Source organism: Gekko japonicus, unplaced genomic scaffold (assembly GCF_001447785.1).
Source record: "Gekko japonicus isolate JY-2015 unplaced genomic scaffold, Gekko_japonicus_V1.1 scaffold5377, whole genome shotgun sequence".
Classification (NCBI taxonomy): Eukaryota; Metazoa; Chordata; class Lepidosauria; order Squamata; family Gekkonidae; genus Gekko; species Gekko japonicus.
This window is the reverse complement of record NW_015168202.1, coordinates 22,653-39,083: the sequence shown is the minus strand read 5'-3', so window position 1 is coordinate 39,083 and position 16,431 is coordinate 22,653.

Here is a 16,431-nt window from a genome sequence, read left to right as displayed (position 1 = left end):
TGCCACTTTCGCTTCCTTCCATCATCGGATTTTATGGTAGCCTCCACACTCTGTGCCGCTTTCACTTCCTTCCATCATCGGATTTTGTGGTAGCCTCCACACTCCATGCCGCTTTCGCTTCCTTCCATCATCGGATTTTGTGGTAGCCTCCTCCACACTCCGTGCCGCTTTCGCTTCCTTCCATCGTCGGATTTTATGGTAGCCTCCACACTCCATGCCGCTTTCGCTTCCTTCCATCGTCGGATTTTGTGATAGCCTCCTCCACACTCCATGCTGCTTTCACTTCCATCATCAGATTTTATGGTAGCCTCCACACTCCATGCCGCTTTCACTTCCTTCCGTCGTCGGATTTTATGGTAGCCTCCACACTGTGCTGCTTTCGCTTCCTTCCATCGTCGGATTTTGTGGTAGCCTCCTCCACACTCCGTGCCGCTTTCGCTTCCTTCCAGCATCGGATTTTGTGGTAGCCTCATCCACACTCTGTGCCGCTTTCGCTTCCTTCCATCATAGGATTTTATGGTAGCCTCCAGACGTCCTTCCATCATCGGATTTTATGGTAGCCTCCACACTCCGTGCCGCTTTCGCTTCCTTCCATCATCGGATTTTGTGGTAGCCTCATCCACACTCTGTGCCGCTTTCGCTTCCTTCCATCATAGGATTTTATGGTAGCCTCCAGACGTCCTTCCATCATCGGATTTTATGGTAGCCTCCACACTCCGTGCCGCTTTCGCTTCCTTCCAGCATCGGATTTTGTGGTAGCCTCATCCACACTCTGTGCCGCTTTCGCTTCCTTCCATCATAGGATTTTATGGTAGCCTCCAGACGTCCTTCCATCATCGGATTTTATGGTAGCCTCCACACTCCGTGCCGCTTTCGCTTCCTTCCATCATCGGATTTTGTGGTAGCCTCCACACTCCGTGCCGCTTTCGCTTCCTTCCATCATTGGATTTTGTGGTAGCCTCCACACTCCGTGCCGCTTTCGCTTCCTTCCATCATTGGATTTTGTGGTAGCCTCCACACTCCTTGCCGCTTTCGCTTCCTTTGATCATTGGGTTTTATGGTACCTTCTGCAGAGATTTATGTTGGTTTTATGGCCATTCAGGGGTGGCTTTGCAGTCAGTACAGCATTGGCCCCCGGGGTATTTGAATATGGTTTTGAGCTGCACTTTTTCCTCCCGGTTGTTATAGGCACAGTTTATGAAACACTTTGTACTCTGCCACTGACTAACAGTTTTAACTTAATAGGTGCACTTAGCACTTCCATGGTGCATATGTTAAGTGCCATTTATGATTCTAACATCATGAATGTTTTCTGGTATTAACTTTGGTTCATTTGTGACTGTTGTTTGGATGCATGGTGGGAAGGTAAAATGCTGAAGCGTGTGACCTTGCTTGTTATGGCCAGCTGTAACTGCGCATGTCCCTGATGTCAGTTAGCTTGCATTAGATGGAAACCATACTACATGATGTACCCATATCTGTTACATTAGATAGAAGGAGGCCCATTTTTGCCTGAGAAAGTCCAAACTACAGGCCTGGGCCATATCAGAATGGTGTGAGTGACGGATATATGACAAAGTTTGATGGAACCAATAATTATGATTTATTTCTAACGGTCATATGACGGATATATGACAAAGTTTGATGGAACCAATAATTATGATTTATTTCTAACTGTCGTAGGGGGTATAAAACTTTATGTCTCCCATTGTAACCTTGGGGAGAGCTGTGGGATCCAAAACTTTATTGGATCTGCACCTCCCTCCTTTGTTGATCAATAAAGTACAAGATCTGATTCTGCTGTACAGGATTGTAAAGGCAAAGGTTCCCTTGCTCGAAAGCCAGTCGAATCCAACTCTAGGGTTGTGGTGCTCATCTCCGTTTCAAAGCCGAAGAGCCAGCGCTGTCTGAAGACCATATGTCTGCTGCAATGATGATATATAAGTAAAGACCAGTGGCTCATGTATTTCAGCATCTGAACAGAGAGTGTTGCAGGCTAAGATTTGTGACATCAGGCTTAAAATCCCCTCTCAGCCATGAATCTCTCTAGGTGAACTTGGGTCACTCATTCTCTGTCAGCCTGAAGTACCTGTACCCCACAGGGTTGTTGTGAGTATGAGAAGGATGAAACAATGCACTCTGCCCTGCACTCCTTGGAGAAAGCAGGGTTTAAAGTGTACGAAAGGTAAAGGTAAAGGTTTCCCTTGCTCGAAAGCCAGTCGAGTCCGACTCTAGGGTTGCGGTGCTCATCTCCGTTTCAAAGCCGAAGAGCCTTTACCTTTTTACCCTGCAAGTGGGCTCAGGGCGGCTCACCACACATCAATATGACACTTTGAAAGATTAAAACATAATGCGATTTAAAAAAAACATAATGTGATGAAAGATTAAAATCCCACCCTGCACACGAATCGCAAGACGGCAGTAATGCAAGTAAGGTGCTCTCAGGAAATGTAGCCCCTGTATGTGTACTAAATCTACTGATTCCCACCACTCAATCAATACACAGAACAGAAGAACACGAGAGAAGCCAATGTTGACGATCAGGCCAGTGGCCCATCCAGTCCAACACTGTGTCACACGGTGGCCAAAAATACCAGGTGCCATCAGGAGGTCCAGCAGTGGGGCCAGGACACTAGCAGACCTCCCACTGTTGCCCCCTACCCCAAGCACCAAGAACATCAAGCATCACCTGCCCCTGACTGAGAGTTCCTATCTATCCCTTGTGGCTAATAGCCACTGATGGACCTCTGCTCCTTATGTGTATCCAATTCCCTCTTGAAGCCGTCCACGTTTGTAAGAAGGTCCCTGTGCATAGCACAGATTTATTTATTTATTTATCTAGACATTTTTACCCCGCCCTCCCCGCAAGCGGGCCCAGGGCGGCTTACCAGAGGCAAGAGCCCATGCATAAAACCCAACAAAACAGTAAAATCATAATAATAACAATAATAACAATAAAACAGTAATAAAGTGCTTTCAGTAGACAAGATGGTCTTGAGTGGATGTGGTGGATATGAAGAGCATGGGTGGGTAGGGCGGGGGCGGGCAGTCTGATGTGGACCGATTCCCCACAAGTAGCTGTGCCCCCCTTGCTCTTCTGTCCCCCCTCCCCGTTGCATTGGTCAATTTCACACTATTCGGTTGCATTGGTCAATTTCACACTATTCGGTTGCATTGGTCAATTTCACACTATTCGGTTGCATTGGTCAATTTCACACTATTCGGTTGCATTGGTCAATTTCACACTATTCGGTTGCATTGGTCAATTTCACACGCCCCTCGTCGCCCCCTCCCCCCCCCCCCCCCCCCCCCCCCCCCCCATGTCTTCTCGATCTCAAAAACCAAGAATTGAGAAGACACGGGGGGAGCTGCGGGTGGAAATGCGGCCGGCCAGCGAATAGTGTGAAATTGACCAATGCAAGCAGGGGAAATGGAAGAGCGAGGGCGGCACAGCTCAGCCAAGGGCCTGGTGGAACAGCTCTGTTACAGGCCTTGAGGAATGGTTGTAGGTCCCGCAGGGTCCAGGTCTCAATTTTGAGGCTGTTCCACCAGACTGGAGCTGAAGCTGAAAAGGCTCCAGGTCTGGCGGAGGCTAAGCAGACATCCTTCGGGCAGATGCTGATCTGAAGAGCGCCAAGCTCTTCAGACGATATACATACATGCTTCTAAACATGACTAATTCCCAAGTGGAAAACGAGCACCCTAGGCCAAGGCTAATCTACCACTATACCCCTTGACCTGCTTGGGCAGGGGTGTCAAACATGAGGCCCAGGGGCCGGAAGCGGCCCGTTCAGGGCTCTTACCCGGCCCACAAGCAACTGGTATGTATGGAAATGTAAGGTAGTTCCCCTTTTATGGTATCCCTTGGGGGGGGGGGACCTAGTCCTTATTGGGGCTTTTTGTGGGATCCCCAGTAAATAAATTGCTTTTGTTTGTATTTTGAGCAAAAAAAATAATAGAGTCAATTGAGGCTGCCTGTGTCCTTTATAAAGTTTGTATCTCCGGTACCTGGCATTATGCTTTATGGCGCACCTGGCCTGGTCCAGCAAAGTGACATTTATGTCAGATCTGGCCCTCGTAACAAATGAGCTTTGACACCTTTGCACTATTGTTTCCCCTCCTCTCGGGTGTTTTTACATAAAGGGAAGCTGTGGTTGCCAACTCCTGGTTGGGAACATTCCTGGAGATCTAGGGGTGAAGTTTGGGAAGGGAAGGGTTTGGGGAGCTGCAGCAGAGATGTGATTCCATAGATTCCGCCCTCTGGGCTACAATTGTCTCCATGGGAACTGACCCCTGTGGTCTGGAGATATATGGGAATTCCAGGAGAACGCCAGGCCCCAGCCTTGCTCGACCCCACTATGATGGTAAAAGAGCCAGAACTTTTGGCTGCCAGACAATCTTAGGATCTCCTGGCTATACTACACACACACACACACACTGCAATAATAACCTCTTTCTGCAACAGGTGAAGTCTAATATCCCCTCTGGGCCAAACTTACCAGAGGGTGATCGGACGTCTCGATAGTCTGGCTGTAAAGGGCAAACGGTGAAGCCTCGGTTTGCTTCCCGGCTGTGCAGGGAAAGGAGAGGGAGATGGATCCTTCACCCCGCACTTCCTGTTAGAAACCAGCTGCTTCAGTCAGCCGTGGGGGCTTTAATGGAGAACATGTGAGTGTCTTTCAAAAACACCTAAATGCAAGATCCAGTCAGTTTTCCCTGACTCTTTCTTTCTTTCTTTCTTTCTTTCTTTCTTTCTTTCTTTCTTTCTCTTTCTTTCCTTCTTTCCTTCTTTCCTTCTTTCTTTCTCTTTCTTTCTTTCTCTTTCTTTCTTTCCTTATTTCCTTCCTTATTTCCTTCCTTCCTTTCCTTCCTTTCCTTCCTTTCTTCCTTTCTCTCTTTCTCTCTTTCTCTCTTTCTCTCTTTCTCTGAAAGGCAGCCAGGCAAGTGACAATTGGATCGTGGTGCACGGGTGTTTAAATGCTGTGCCGTTCTTTTCCTATCACAAACACACACGTAACACCCTGCTGTTGCTTGCCCGGGGGAGGAAGGCGGGAATAGGCATGCCGTGTATACAGTCACGTGTGCAATTGCAAAATACAGTCACACGAGTCCTTGGTACACTGGCAAGGCGCATTGCTACATCGATGCACCTGCAATTGAACGCTCATCATAACCATGCGTGGGTTGCTGTGGTCATGGGCAGAGAGAGTGACTTTTCCTCTCCGCACGGTAGATCACGATGGGATGCACCAACACTGGCTGTGCTCTCTCACACACATAAACACAAGTGCATCAAATGTTCACCTTGACGACAGAAGGCACGCACTCACCACCACTCACATGGTCATGCGCCTAGTCACATGTGGAAGAGTCGTGTGGGATTTATGTGCCCTCCTCTTCCCCTAGACAATGTATATTGCAGGTGTGCTAGCATGGTGTATATTTCCTCCATCAGATCTCCCGTCTCCCCGTCTTCCCCTGTCCATATATTGCAGGTGTGCTAGCATGGTGTATATTTCCTCCATCAGATCTTCCGTCTCCCCGTCTCCCCCTATCCAGCTCTTCCCAAATCTGATTTATAATCTTTTACCGACAATCGTTGCCCAAAGTCATTGCCTTTAAAGTGCAGCGGCGAGAGGTGGGAAGGGAACCCCAAACATCAGTCTTTTCAAAGACAGTGGCTTCCTTTTCTTTTTATTGCTAGGCTCAGGTGTCTTTTGGGGTCAATTCCTGTTTTCATTAGTCTTCCAGAAATCAAATCCTTTGACGCTGGGACAAGAGGCGGGAGGGTCCGTGGCTCAGTGGCAGAGCGTCTGCTGGACATGCAGAAGGTCCCAGGTTCAGTCCCCGGCATTTCCATTTAAAAGGATCAGGTGATGAGAAAGACCTCTGCCTGAGACCTTGGAGAGCCCCTGCCAATCTGAGTAGACAATCTCAATGGACCAATGATCTGATTCAGTATCGATGTGTATACAAACAAGAAAATAACGAATACACTGTAATAAAACGCAAACAAATATTAAACAGGAAATCCATCAGTAAGTAAAGGTCATGGAAATATATAATTCAATAAAGAATTAAGCAACATAACATATAACCACATGTACAAGAAATATAGAATACCATAATAAAAACGCTAAGACAGAGAATAGTCAAACAAATGGGATCCAAATCAGTCCAACGTGATCGGAACATCAGAAGTCAGAAATCAAAAAACCAGGCAGAAAACCAGGCAGAAGTCACACGAGTATTCCAGGCATAAAAGCCTTGTTTCAGCATACTTCATCAGTGGAACTAATCACAGTGCATCAATTAATCGCTGTTACATAAGTCAGAATCATTAAAGAAGTCATTTCAAAAAAAGTCTCCTTTGTATGCAGGGGTCATTTCGTAGAAAAAGAGGTGCAGGGGCTCATTAGCATAACTCATTAGCATAATTTATTTGCATATGCCACACTCCCTGACATCACCGGAAGTGTGTCAGAAGGCAGCACCCACCGCTCAGGCTCCACTGGACTGTTTTGGATTGCTAGCTATTGGGGGGGGGGGACATGCAGATCTGTCCTCGCAGAGGAGGGAGAGCTTGTACCTGAATAAAACCTGGTCTTAAAGGTGCCACGGGACTGTCTGGGACTGGGGGGCCGGGGGGGGCTCTGCAACTTACCTGGCTGCGTCTTGCTCTGACTGAGGGCTGCTGGGAGCAGGGGGTGGGGCTTGTTGCATGTGCCCGCCCCCTGGGCTCTTTACTGCTGGAGCTCCGCTCTTGTGTGCTCCTGTAGGAAATGACCCCTGATCGTACCTATTATTCCGCCAAGTAATGGACTCTTTGATCCGGATCTGGTTAAATGTTTACTCTCAGACCTTGTCCACTATGTCTCTAGTAGAATGGCGCTATTTGCCTTATCATCAAGGACAATCAGAATGAGCCTAGTATTTAATGTAAAGTAGAATGAGTATAGGATTTAATGCAGTTACTGATATTTGTAGTGCCTACATTGTCGTTTTATAGTCTGATGTGTTTTTTACTCAACCACAGTGTGACTTGTTATGGCCTATGGCTAAGACAATAAAACGTATCTAGTCTACCTCACAGGATTGTTGTGAGGATAAAATGGAGGAGAGGAAAACAATGTAAGCTGCTTTGGGTCCCCAGCTGGGGAGAAAAGCGGGGTATTAAAAAAAGGAAGTAAATATTCTGGCACTAACAGCTGGACTGCATTTCACATGTAGACCATAGTTGAATTCGGTCTCGTTTTTGATTTCTGCAGGGCTATTTTTGGGCAGGAACGCACAGGAACGGAGTTCCGGCTGGCTCCCGAGTTGGCCACACCCAGCAGGAACTCATTAGCATAATAGGCCACACCCAACAGCAGGCACTCATTCGGATTGGCTACATTAGGGGTGTGTGGCCTAATACGCAAAGGAGTTCCTGCTACAAAAAAAAGGCCCTGGGTTTTGACAACAAACAAGGTGAACAGAATAAGAAACAAAAGGTGGGTGTGGCTGGATGACCACACTTCTGGTAACATGGGAATGCGGCCTAATATGCTAATGAGTGGTGCAGTCAGGGGGTGTGGCCTAATATGCTAATGAGTTCCTGCTGCTGGGTGTGGCCTATTATGCTAATGAGTTCCTGCTGGACTTTTTCTACAAAAAAAGCCCTAGATTTCTGTAAAGCCGTATGACTGTGATTACACGTGTTTACAGTACCGTGTATGTGGAATCACCACCACCATTAGTACTGCTGTTCAATCTGACATCACCAGACCTCACCCAATGACATCAGCGGATCCACCCATGACATCGTCACCAACAAGTCAATGGGACGAATGTTGTCAATTATTTGGGTCAAAGATTTTTCAGTTTCTGCTTGCAACATGGTTTTTTGGGGGGCTTTTCAGGTTTGGGGAGGGACTTTATGTTGGAGGGGGAGAATGTCAAAAGCAGAATTGACCAAGTCATAGTTTTAATATCACCAGCAAAAATGTCCTTTTGGATTCTAAGACAAACTGCAATTAAATAAAGGCTGCACACCTAACGAAAGACTGCTGGACGCCCGCTTCATCCCCACCGCAGTGGGCTCAGGGCGGCTCACATCATAACTACAGATAAACAGTTTCCCAGATAAAATTACAATAGATTGCAATAAATAAAGTCTAAAAACAATACACAAAGTGCTAGCAGTGACATATAACATGGCGGAAGTCCAACAATCAGTTTAGGGTATGGTCTGTGTTACACTTGAGCTGCGGTGGCTCAAGTGGTTAAGACGCTGAACTGCAGGCTGTGGAAGGTCGATAGTTCAGCAGTTCGAGACCCGGGTACCGCATGACGGAGTGAGCTCCCGTCTCTAGTTCCAGCTCCTGCCAACCGAGCCGCTCGAAAGCAAGAAATTGCAAGTAGATAAATAGGGACCACTTCAGTGGGAAGGGAACAGCGTTCCGTGCGCCTTGGTATTTAGTCATGCAGGCCACATGACCACGGAAACGTCTTTGGACAGTGCTGGCTCTTCGGCTTTGAAACGGAGATGAGCACCGCAACCCTAGAGTCGGATTCGACTGGCTTTCGAGCAAGGGAACCTTTACCTTTACCTGGGTTACATAGGTGAGGTGTTAATGATGTTATTGATGTTGTTAAAGTATTAATAATATTGATGGTGTTGGGGCTGGCGCCTCAGATAGTTACGTGTGGCTCCTTAATCGAACGCCTGGTGGAAGAGCTCCCTTTTACAGGCCCTGGCCCTCTTAGCTGCAAGCCTGGCTTCTCTGGGGCCTGAGAGGGCCAGGCAATTTTGAGTGCCCAGTCGCAGTGCTCGCTGGGGAACATATGGGGAAAAGTGGTCCTTTAGGTACATAGGTTCCTGGCCATAAAGGGCTTTAAAGGTAAGTACCAGCACCTTGAACCAAATTCAGTATGCTATCGGCAGCCAGTGCAGTGCTTTTAACGCAAGCTGGATGTGTTCCCGCATAGGGAGGCCCAACAACAGCCTGGCTGCCATATTCTGCACCAGCTGCAGCTTCCGAATTTGGGACAAGGCCAGCCCCAAGTAGAGGGCATTACAGTGATCCAATCTCGAGGTGACCATTGTGTGGATGACTGACGCCAGGTCATTGCGTTCGAGGAAGGGAAACAACTGCCTAATCAGCCGAAGATGGTCAAAAGCTGACTTTTCAGCGGCTGCAATATATATGCTTTATGGTTTTATTCTTCTCCAGGAAGAAGAAGTAGGATTTAAGAGCTTTTTGCAATAATTAGAAAGCAATAGAATGAATGTGCCTAAGGTTAACAGCATAGTTGGAGAATACAAGCACCCCAGCTGAAGGACGTCCGAGAGCGAAATATGTGTGTTATAACAATAATTATATAGAGAATCTAGATGTTCCCAAACAACATCTTTCTTTGTACAGCAAGGCACCAGGTCCCGGGAAGTCTGTCAAGAGCGGAGTCCTATGTGAACTATTGCGCCCTATCAGGAAACTCCCCGGTACTATGTTGAGGTAGACGAGTTCTAAATGATGCTTGAAAGTAGATCTCATTGTTCCCTGAAGTTCTTCTCTGTTCCGGGACCAGATAAGCAGACGCAAATACTTGTAATTCTGACCAGCATAGGGAGTACACCAACAGAGAGGTGCCTGCTCAAATGATGCCATTTGCTTCGCACCAATTAGGGATTTCTTGATGTATTGATCATAATGATGTCATTTAAGGGTATAAGACCTAGTGCCCTTCCTGGCTGGGGCAGAATACAGCTTGGTTTTACTGGGTGCCAAGGTATCCAGTCCTGTATTTCCCTGCTATTCCAATAAACAGATTTTATCTGACTCGCTGGAGTGTTCCTCATCCGACCCCGGGAGCACATGGGACACAGATTTGTGCATCAACGTCTTCTGTATGTATGCATCTGTAATGCATCTGTAAATTCAGTTAATCGATTCAGTTAAGGTACAGCTGTCTACCTAAAGTCTAAAATCGACTCAGTCTAAAGTACAGTCCACTATCTGATAGCACCTTCTGCCACTGTTATCTGTCCCCCGCCAGTGCTCAGTGGAGCGGTAGGGAGAAAATGGAGGGAGGAATGACATCACATGATGTGCCAAGGTCACTTCCGGCTGGAACCTGGAGGCGGCATCTTCTCATTGTGCGACGCTGTGGAAATTCTTTCCGATCTCTATGGTTTTTACCATAGAGATCGGGAAAAATCCTAGAGGGCTGCACTGTGCAGTGGCATCATGCAATGCCATTTTGTGGTATCACGGAATGCCATTTTGCTGGTTTCCACTCCCCAGATGCTTCCTCCACAACTTGGCAGCCCTAAGTTAAAGAATTCCCTCTTGAACGGCTTCAAAAGGGAATTAGATAAGCATATGGAGCAGAGGTCCATGAGTGGCTATGAGCCACAAGGTATAGATAGGGGCTCTGGGGCAAGTGATGCTCTGTCTTCTTGGTGCTTGGGGGGGGTAACAGTGGGAGGGCTTCTAGTGTCCTGGCCCACTGCTAGACCTGGTATTTCTGGCCACTGTGTGACACAGAGTGTTGGACTGGGTGGGCCATTGGCCTGATCCAACATTGGCTTCTCTTATGTTCTTATGTTTAATTTTTTTTCCTTTTGTATTTTTGTGTGTGTGCCCGTGCACGCACCTGGAAGTCATGGCAACCTCTGGTGACTGACCCCTACTGGGAGCCTGGAGGATATTCAGAGAGGCTACTGAGTAAAGCCTGCCCCCGCCTCCCGCCTCTTGATATTCCAAGGAAGTTTCCCATCCAAGTACTTGCCAGAGCTGACCCTGCTTCGCTTCTGAGATCTGACGAGATCGGGCTTGCCTGGGCTATCCAGGTCAGGGCAAGAAATATTTGAAATCATATTTGTGAGGGAATCGAGACAGTCATATCTCTGGGATTTTTGCTGTTGTTTTTTTTTAAAAAAACTCCACCCAACTTTCGACTCATTCAGTCACGCCTTTAAGTTACAGGAGCGACTCGAAATTCACTGCCACAGGAAATTCAAATTCACTGCCACAGGAAGTGGCATTCAAATTCACTGCCACAAATTCAAATTCACTGCCACAGGACATGGTGGCGGCTACAGCATGGACGGCTTCAGGGGGGAATTGGATAAGCATGTGGAGCAGAGGTCCATCAGTGGCTGTTAGCCACAAGGTGTAGATGGGGACTCTGGGGCAGGTGATGCTCTGTCATCTTGGTGCTTGGGGGGGTCAGCGGTGGGAGGGCTTCTAGTGTCCTGGCCCCACTGGTGGACCTCCTGAGGGCACCTGGTCTTTTTGGCCACCGTGTGATACAGAGTGTTGGATTGGATGGGCCACTGGCCTGATCGTCAACATTGGCTTCGCTTATGTTCTTATGTTCTTAAACAGGGGGTTGGATTGTGTGAAAGGCCACAAATACTTCCCTTTCCTGGAGGTGGCCAGGCCAGCTTTTTCACCGGGAGCTGCAGGCTGGGCCTGTGATCCCATCATTACTGTTTACAGGGAGGGGGAATATTCCTAGAGTGAAACGTACCTCTGAGTCAGTACAGGCACTGTGATAACCCCCATCCATTAGAACAAAAGAGGTTGTGGGCAGCCATCCAAGTCGAGTTAAAGTTACGAATGAACGGGTGGGGCCGAAAGGAGGAAGGAATGGGTGCGGACGCCGCCGTCTTCAGGTGGGGCTTTAAAAAGAAAAGAAAAGAAGCGGGTGCGGGAGCAATGAAAACTGTATATGATTTTAGAGACAGAAAGCCGGAGTAAGGGCAGAAGGACTCTGATAAATGGCTCTTTGAAGTAAAGAAGATGCCCAGAGAGTTCTCTCAAAATAACTAATTTACTAATACAGAAAATGTGAAAAACAAGAACTCTACAAGTATACTGTTTTACTAACACTTTTAATACTAATATTTAGCTTAACATGAAGGGGGTCTCCCACTCTTGGGTTTTTAGTTAGTGTGGGTACCTTTTCTTTCTCCATAGTTGTAGTTTCCCCTCCAATATGTTTCTTTATAGTTTGTAGTCTTATTGAAAAAATAAAAATACCCCCCGGGGGTTTAAAAAGAAAAAGAAAAGAATGGAAAATCAATCCTTTCCAGATCGTCGGTGGGAATGTGTACCCAGTTCAGGTGTTCTGTCTTCTTGTATCTTCATATCTAGGAGTCATTAGCGTCATAGACGTAAATGCTGAATAGGGAGAACTTTTTTTTTTAACATTCAGAATCTCTTATCTGCTTACAGCAAACATCTTCCTTCAGCAAATACTAGCTTCCTTCAGTTACCCCCTGAGCACCTTTCACCTTGCTGTACACACAGTTACAGTTGTTAACAGAGGATCTTTTCCATTTTGCCCCAAAGGCATCCGCGTAGCCTCAACCGAGGTCTTTGCGGCCCTGGCCCCAGCCTGGTGGAACTCCCTCCCAAGGGAGATCAGGACCGTGCGGGACTTATTACAGTTCCGCAGGGCCTGCAAGATGGAGTTGTTCCGCCAGGCCTTTGGTTGATGTTATGTATTGAGCCTAAGCCTTTCCTCTAGCTGTACCTAGGAACGGGCTGAGCTTGCTTCTCTAGAACAATAGTTCGCCGGGATCCAGGAACTAACCAATAGATAAGCAGTGGTCCCTGTCACATGAGTGGGATGATCCGCCGCCGAAGGGAGGCAAATTAGAGCCGGAGCAAAAAGAACTGCGGGACCACGATCCGACGTGCCCCCGTGGCTCCGTGCTCCGGCAGCTGATCACACGTTGTGCAGCAAACCGGCAGTAGCGCGGTTGTGTGCATGCGTGGGATGGGGAACGGTGCTGGCTGTGATGGGCTACCAGCGCTTCCCCGACCAGACGCCTGGAGTTGCCGCACATCATCTGAAAGATAGTGCTCTGTTGCTGGTACCTTTTTCATGCACGTTTTTGGGCCGAAGGGACGGATCGGGGATGGGTGCGTGGCGCTTCTCAAATGTTGCGGTGTGATCGCGCCCGCTTGATCCGCCCACGATCTGTCCCTCTTGTGAGGCAAATCCTCCCGTGTGACCGGGGTCAGTGTAATGTAAATAGTCTCTCAGGGGGAGTGGGGGGGTGTTGGGTGTGGTGTTTTGTATGCTTATAAGCAGGGCTCCAGCCCCGCCAGTTTGTCTTGTAGTTTGCTGAAATCACTTAAACCAGAGCTAATCACTGCAATGCGTCTAACAGGTGAGGCGGCAGGAGACCAGTTATATTGGCCTACCCTGCTCCCTTTGTTCCACCTTAATGAGGTTTCATACCTTTTCCCCAATCAACGGTTCCACCTGAGCATCCATTTAGTGTCTTCTGGGAGCTTCTGTAGTACTTTTGCCATCTTGTGGTTATGCTACTGGGGTTTAAATTGGACTATTGCTCAATTGTTTTAATTATGTCTTTTCTAAAAAAAATTTGTTCTGTTGAATTTGTTGCAAACTGCTCTGAGCCTGCTTGTGGGGGAGAAATACAATAAGATAGATAGATGATTGCTAGATAGACAGATGATAGATAGATGATAGATGATAGACAGACAGACAGACAGATGATAGATGATAGATGATAGATAGATAGATAGATAGATAGATAGATAGATAGATAGATAGATAGATAGATGATAGATAGATAGATAGATAGACAGAAAAACAGACAGACAGACAGACAGACAGATGATAGATAGATGATAGACAGACAGACAGATAGCTGGACAGACAGATGATAAATAGATAGACAGACAGACAGACAGATGATAGATAGATGACAGACAGACAGATAAATGATGATGATAGACAGACAGACAGATAGCTAGATAGACAGACAGATGATAGATAGACAGACCGACAGACAGATGATAGAAAAATAGACAGATACATGATAGATAGACAGATGGACGGACAGACAGACAGATAGATAGACAGACAGATGATAGACAGACAGACAGATAGCTAGATAGACAGACAGATGATAGACAGACAGACAGATGATTGATAGATGACAGACAGAACGACAGATAACTGATGGTGATGATGATAGACAGACCGACCGACAGACAGATGATAGAAAAATAGACAGATACATGATAGATAGACGGACAGACAGACAGACAGACAGCTAGATAGGCAGACAGATGATAGATAGACAGACAGACAGAACGACAGATAACTGATGATGATGATGATAGACAGACAGACAGATGATAGAAAAATAGACAGACAGATACATGACATGATGATGATGATAGACAGACAGACAGATACATGATAGATGGATGGACGGACAGGCAGGCAGACAGAGAGACAGGCAGAAAGGCAGACAGATAGATAGATTTTGGTGAGATAAGCCCTGACCTGGGTGGCCCAGGCGATCCCTATCTCATCACATCTCGGAAGCTAAGCAGTGTCGGCCCTGGTCAATGTTTGGATGAGAGACCACCAAAGAAGTCCAGGGTCACTATGCAGAGGCAGGCCATGGCCAACCACCTCTGTTCGTCTAGATCAGGTCTTGGATGCAAAGTAGGGTCGGGGCCCGGGTTAGTATTTGGACGGGAGACCACCAAGGAAGTCCAGGGTCGCTACTCAGAGGCAGGCAATGGCCAACCACCTCTGAACGTGTCTTGCCTTGAAAACCCTAAAGGGTTGCCTTAAATCAGCTATGATTCAGCAGCAAAAAAGAAAAGGGTATTGATGGGACTCTTGAAAAGTCCAGGGGAGCATAGCTGGGTAGGATAGATGAGTGGAGTTTAGAGTGTCATAAACAGCTGCCGTGGATATTTTAAAAACCAGGTATTTTTAAAATCAGAGGAGCAATCAGTTTAAAAAAAAACCCAAGTTTCCTCTTTGCTGCTTGTGCAAAGAGAGCTAACACTTAGGCAGGAAAACTCTCTTAAAGGAGACCAGTTTCTTGACGCACAGCTAGACAGCCACCTCTGAACGTGTCTTGCCTTGAAAACCCTAAAGGGTTGCCTTAAATCAGCTATGATTCAACAGCAAAAAAGAAAAGGGTATTGATGGGACTCTTGAAAAGTCCAGGGGAGCATAGCTGGGTAGGATAGATGAGTGGAGCTTAGAGTGTCATCAGCAGCTGCCGTGGATATTTTAAAAACCAGGTATTTTTAAAATCAGAGGAGCAATCAGTTTTTAAAAAACAACCCAAGTTCCCTCTTTGCTGCTTGTGCAAAGGATGTGAAGAGAGCTAACACTTAGGCAGGAAAACTCTCTTAAAGGAGACCAGTTTCTTGACGCAGAGCTAGACAGGATCCTAGAGGTCACCCACTCCAACCCCCTTGCTCAGTGCGGGAATTAGTCAGCTACAGCCCCCTGCTCTGCTTAAAGGAGTGCACGCCTTTAAATAATGCTTGAAAAAAGCGTTTATAGAAGAAATTCTTGTGAGGCTGTGCCTTTAAGAAAGGGGGGCGGGGATTGGGGAAGGGAGGGACTTCAACGGGTACGATGCCATAGAGTCCACCTTCCAAAGTGGCCCTTTTCTGCAGGTGAGCTGATCTCTGTCACCTGGAGATGAGTTGTAATCCCAGGAGATCTCCAGCCACCACCCAGACCTGGCAACATTAGTGGGGTCCTGGCCAAAGTCGTCTTGTTCCGGATAGAATAAAGTACGCTTTGCTGAAATCACTCTCCGTTTGCGTACTTTTCATCTGCGGAAATGCTTCGCTAAGATGGTCTTTTTTACAGCTCCCCGCCCCCTTAGGTATTAACAGGCAGACCATAAACCTCTCCTCCTGACTTTTCCCAGGAGCAATTCTATGCACTGGGGGGAGGGGGGGAGCCCGCATTTATTTTTGGCCAAGAGGGTATGAGTATTTTAAAGGTTAATCATTAATTGGACATGGAAATCCAATCTAGAATGCAAGCAAGAAGCAGTGTAACACTACAAAACGTGGCGAGGGGAGTTTTTCGGAACTTTATTTCTGCGCCCGTTTTATGTATTTATTTAAAACATTGTTAAAATTGTATAAATCGCTAGCCCGTGAGCAGTGGTCCTCTTTATCAACCCAACAAAAAGCGTGGCATAAGGATTGTGGGATGTCATTAATCCCTGACCAATGGGCTAAGATATGGTCGTCTGGTCTATTTGTTACTGAATCCTTGAATATTAGGTTACAAAACTATAAACTATTCGCCCGCTGGTACATTACACCTTTAAAACTATATCATTCAGGATTAATGAGGGATTCGAAGTGCTGGAAAGGCTGTGGTCAAACCGGTTCTTTTTTCCACTGTTGGTGGACATGTCCAAAAGTGCAAGGTTATTGGTCCTCTATAATATCTAAAATTGAGGAAATGCTGGAGGTAAGCCTTCCGAAAACACCAGAAGCTATATTACTGAATTTATGGGGAAATACTCATTTTACGGAGCTGCGGTGGCTCAAGTGGTTAAGACGCTGAACTGCAGGCTGTGGAAGGTCAGTAGTTTAGCAGTTCGAGACCCGGGTGCCGCATGAT